Here is a 6,000-nt window from a genome sequence, read left to right as displayed (position 1 = left end):
TTTCATCGGGTAACTTACACTAATTCAACGGAAATAAATAAATAAATACTCCGTAAATAAATAAATAAAAATCCACACTTTAGACCCAACAATCAATCAATAGTAATTAGAGATCAAGGATTAAAATATTATATATATATATATATATATATATATATATATATATATACATATATATATATATATATATATATATATATATATATATATATATATATATGGAACTAAGTTAAAATACGGATGGTGCGCTCAGGTGCAGAGGTGCGGTGAGATGGGAGCCATTGATCTTATCTAAATCAACGTCCATGATTAATAATGATTAAAAAACGCGGTGGTAATTTGGTCTTTTTATATCTAGCTCAAATTTAATGTGCGTGGTTTTTATTCTTAAGGTGCGTGGTTTTTGTGTTGTGTGCTTAAGGTGCGTGGTTTTCCTTCTTAAAGTGCGTGATTTGTGTGCTTAAGGTGCGTCCGTTGTTGAAACTTAAAGTGCGTTGGCCTAAAGCTTTAGGTGTGTGGTTTTCCTTATTAAGATGTGTCGGTCTAAAGCTTTAGGTGCGTGATTTTCTTTCTTAAGGTGCATTGTTTTACTTCTTAAGGCGCGTCATTTTTACAGTTTCTTTTCATTCAACAATACAGTGGCTTTTTTCAGTTTTGGTTCTCAAGTTCAAAATGATCTAATTCAAAACAAAAAAAAAATTATGATATAATAACAAATAGTGGAGTTGTTATCTTTTGGAGTAAACCTGAAGAAGATGGATGCATTTGGGGTAGCTCGTTTTTTTTTCATTGATTTGAGCCATTGATCTAGATTTGATCAACGGCTCATATATAACCCCATCTTTTATTATAACAAGTTACAAGTTAAAATTACATCATTTATTTACATCTTTTTATTGTCATTCTGCCGGGATTTGGTATCATAAGTCATATCGTTTCTACTTTTTCGGGAAAACCCTTAAAAAAAAAAAAAAAAAAAAAACCTCAGTTCTTTACAAGGTTGTTCTATACTTGTTATTAGCATTTATACATTGTGGTCTAGTGGCACCAAGTTGCTCTCTCATATGGGAAGTTGTGGATTCGAGCTGACAGTATTGACTCTTTGTGCTTAGTAAGTTGAACAGATACTGCATTGTAATGGACTCAATAGTACTAAAAAAATTATTATAAATTTTAATTTATTATTTTATTTAATATAAATTATTATTATTATTATCATCTTTAAAATAATTAATATTTTATAAGAATTTTTTTTAAATAGATTTATACTCAGTTTTTTAAAGAACAAAATAGAAAAAAAAAATTGACTTTTAGCCAAACAAAAGTCATTTTTTAATACATTCAGTCAAATACTACAGGCTTGTTTAGTAAATGACATTTTGATAAGACTTTGACAAATTTGATCACTTTAACAGTTTGATCTTATCAAAACATTTTAAGTTTTGTTTGGTTAGAGCATCTACCGTGGTGGAGTTTATTTGTGATTTTTGAAGAGTTTTTTGTAAGAATGATTAGGAAAGAGAATATGAGAGGAAAGAAAAAAAAATCAAAAACTGTTTTTAGAAAATAATAATAATAATAAAGATCATATGTCAAGCGCATTGAATAGCGCGCTTGATGCGCCACCAGTGCACGCGCTCGACGTGGCTTTGCTGTGCGCGATCATTTATTTCTCTTCCTTTGGGAAGAGAAATAACTCTTCCTTGCAGGAGGAGCTGATCTACTCTCTCTCCTATTTCTCACTCCTCCATGTAGCTTACTCAATCTAAAAACCCGTGAATTAATCCCCAAATTATCTTCTGATATTGTTGCTCTTAGCAGATGATTTGGATAACGTTTTGATGACAAACCGTCAACTTTGCAGACACACCAATTAGCTTTCGCGGTTTGCCAAAACATAATTTTGTTTCTGTAATACCCCTACAAAACATGATTTTTGTTTTGATCAGACTCATGCTCCGGTTTAATTTTTTTTAAAAAACTTTTTAAAATTATATTATGTAAAAATTATAAATATTACAGTAATAATAAATTATTATTTAAAATATAATTTGATAAAATATTATATAATTAATAATTAACAATTATTTTTATTTATTTGTTTAAATATTTATGTTATTTATTTAATTTAATTTTTTATAATTAAAAATTATTATATAATTAATAACTAATGAATTATTTTTTATAAAATATACACATGACCATATATGTCTTTTGATATATTAACTACTAATCATTAAAAAAACAAAATTTACCAAACATCTCTCTATAAATCGTTAAAATAATTTGCTGGTCAGAATTGCTAACACAATCTGCTAATTGGTAATCGTCAATTACCAAACAAGGCCTACAAATGAAAATGTTTTTTAAATAATAAATTATTTTCTAAAAATTATTTTAAATAAAAATAAAAATTATGTGTCTAAACCCACTGTTGAAAATTATGAAATTTCCGACCACCTGAAAGTGATCTTAAATCAAGTTGAAAGCAAAAAGTGATCGGAAATAGCAACAAAAATTTTTCCGGATACCAAAAGTGGTCGAAACAAGACTTTCGACTTGATTTAAGATCACTTTTAGGTAGCTGAAAATTCCATAATTTCTAAGTGACCAACCCTAAAATAGTCTCTGCTTGTGGCTACTCGATTCTCAAAAAAACTCTTGATAACAATAAATTGAACAATTAAACTTTACAGATGTTGCTTTTTTGGATCTTTTCTTTGCCAGCCATTCAGCCAACTATACTATACTCTATACATACCCCCTTGAATACAAAGTTAAAAATGTCATTTTTTTTGGAAAGGAAAATGTCATTTTTCTTACTCTCACGTTTATAATTATGTTCAATTTTAGTCACATATATGAATACTAGTATTTTTTAAGCGCGATGCGCAGAAAATAGATACCCAATATTAGTACATTATATTAAAATTTTAAATTTATTTATATTTTAGATATTTAAATTATTATAAATAATAATAATAATAATGTAAAACATTTTTATAAATTTGATATTTATATTTTAGGTAATAATTAACATATAACTCAAATATATAATGTGTATATATTATTATTAATGAAGAAGATAGAAAATATATGGTGGATGTATGTGCACGGTAACAATAGTGAAAAAGATAACGGAAGTTATAATAGTAGGGGTATGTTTGTCCAAAATATTTTAAAGTACAACTCTTATAGCATAATGTATAAAAAAACTTAACGGAAAAAACGGACATAAATGAGAGGTATAACTTTCATTCACACTTATTATGTTTTTAGATATGATTATTAAATATCACTATATCGGGCAATTTTTTACATGTCATTTTTACTATTTATGAGTAAAATCAACTCTACTATTTCTTCTTTACTTACTTTTTTAATATTTTCTTATTATTTTTAATTTTATTTTTTCGTATGTTTAATAGTAGTATAATAGTTTAGTATTTTTTTTTATGTAGTTTCTAAATATATACATTTGTATATAATAATATAATGCTAAATCTCTATCTCTATCTCTATCAAAGCAAATGATTAGGAAAAAAAAAAATTTCCTCCAAAGTGTGAAAGCATTTATTGTATTCACATTAATTTATAAATTCATGTAATTTTAATTACAAATCAAATCAACATCAACATAATTATTAAATTAGTCAACATAACATGTCTATATCATTAATTTATAAAATATTGCATATATTATATCTCTATCCCTTCTCGTCTTTATATATATATATATATATATATATATATATATATATATATATATAAGCAAAATGATTATTGAAAAATCTCTCTCTCTCTCTCTCTCTCTCTCTCTCTCTCTCTATATATATATATATATATATATATATATATATATATATATATATATATATCAGGGTTGTAAAAATCCCGCCTAGGCACCGAGTAATCGGCGCCTAGGCGCTAGGCGCCCCTTGGCCGTGGCGATTTTTCCCCTAAGCGCCCGCCTAGGAAACCGGCCGCCTAGCGCCTAACTCGGCCGATTACACCGAGTTAACTCGTCAATTTCTGTCGAGTTAGCCGAGTTAACCCGACCGACTCGACCTTGCTAATTTTTTTCATATATATATATATATATATATATATATATATATATATATATATATATATATATATATATATATATATATATATATATATATATAATATGAAATATATGCACCTACACACGTGCACTGTTTTTCTATTTTTTAGTTAGCCGCCTAGGCGACCGCCTAGCACGCTTAGGCTCCGCCTAGGCCGTCTAGGCGCTAGGCGCTACTCTACCGCCGGACTAGCGCCTAGCTCCTATTGCAACCATGATATATATATATATATATTAAAGTAAAATGAATAGGGAAAAATTTTTCCTAATCATAATCATCATAAATAATTAAATAACGATGAAAAGAAAATCAAAGTGAATAATAAGCAAAAAGATTTTAGTGGATAGGAGAGTAATCAATCGTTATGTTGTGCATCCGTATGCACCATGCATGGTGCATATGGATGCCAAAACGACGTCGTTTTATTAAAAAACGTGTGTCTCCCCTTTAAAAAAAAATCAGGTTCGATTCCCAGCAACAACATTATATTGTTCATTCATTCTGGAATTTTAGTTCATAGATTATGGAATTATAGTTCATTGATTATGAAATTATAGTTCATCGATTATGGAATTGTAGTTCATCGATTCTGAAATTTTAGTTTATAGATTATGAAATTTTAGTTCATTCATTCTGAAATTTTTAGCTCATAGATTAGATTATGGAATTATAGTTCATCGATTATGGAATTATAGTTCATCGATTATGGAATTTTAGTTCATATGTTGTTGCTGGGAATCGAACCTGATTTTTTTTTTAAGGGGAGACACGCGTTTTATTAAAACGACGTCGTTTTTGCATCCGTATGCACCAAATGGTGCATACGGATGCACATCATAATTTGCCGTTTCTAACATTAATTGATTGAAGATAAATTTAAAATTCAAAATCAATATTTACATGAACATCTACACCTACTTCAACACTATAAATAAACCACCATCCACAGGACCACAACCAATACTACAATTATGTTTTGGTCGTGGCTGGAATTGGGAGGATGGTTGTGGCTAGAATAGGGAGAATAATATTTCTGGGAGTTTAGATCTCTTATAGAACTTTATACCGTGCGATCTAGGGAAGATGAATCAAGAAATGCACAGTAGACATGAAGAAAAATCTGAGGATAAAAATCATACATTGCTTCTGAACCTGGGGCTTCGATTCTTGGAGTTGTTCTTTCTTGGAAGCAGAGGCAACTATTAGCCGTAGCTCATGAACGCGAAGAAGAAGAAGCAGCTTACGTAAAAAGACTATTTTCCCTCATGAATAAAAAATTAAAAAAGTTTAAGTTTTTCCGGTCAATTTCTACCAGTGATTTGGCCGGAAGGACCAAATTTGCTAAAAAAAATATAGTTTAAAGATTAAATTGTTAGTTTTAAAAGTCATAGAGCGAAATTAACACGCCCCCTATAATCATAGGACCAAAAGTGTAATTTACTCATTTATTAAATTAATAATAGTCCGTGCATCGCACGGAACACTTACTAGTTTAATATTATAAAAATTAAATTACATATAATTTGTGTCAAGTTTCGTTAATAAACCAGCTACATAAAATGGATGGAATCTATATTTATTCATAAATAATATCGGGGTCTGAAAAATAAAATGCTAAGTGAGGTGAGCTTGGACGACACACATTAAAAACTTTCAAAATGCCTTTTTTTTTTTTTTTTTTTTATGGAACATGACTCTCGTATGTAAAGATCATAAATTTGATTCTTAAGGTCTTCCTAACACACTTTACTCTATGCATATACACTTTTAAATAGTAATTGTGATTTTTTCTCATCGTTAAAATACCTGAATCGTGACGAATCTAACATCTTGGTCGAGTCAAATATTATATGCTCAAGATTTGAAACATGCATGCATGAACTTATGTTTC

Source organism: Ipomoea nil, unplaced genomic scaffold, assembly GCF_001879475.1.
Source record: "Ipomoea nil cultivar Tokyo-kokei standard unplaced genomic scaffold, Asagao_1.1 scaffold3087, whole genome shotgun sequence".
NCBI classification, from domain to species: domain Eukaryota; kingdom Viridiplantae; phylum Streptophyta; class Magnoliopsida; order Solanales; family Convolvulaceae; genus Ipomoea; species Ipomoea nil.
Note: the sequence above shows the minus strand (reverse complement) of the source record.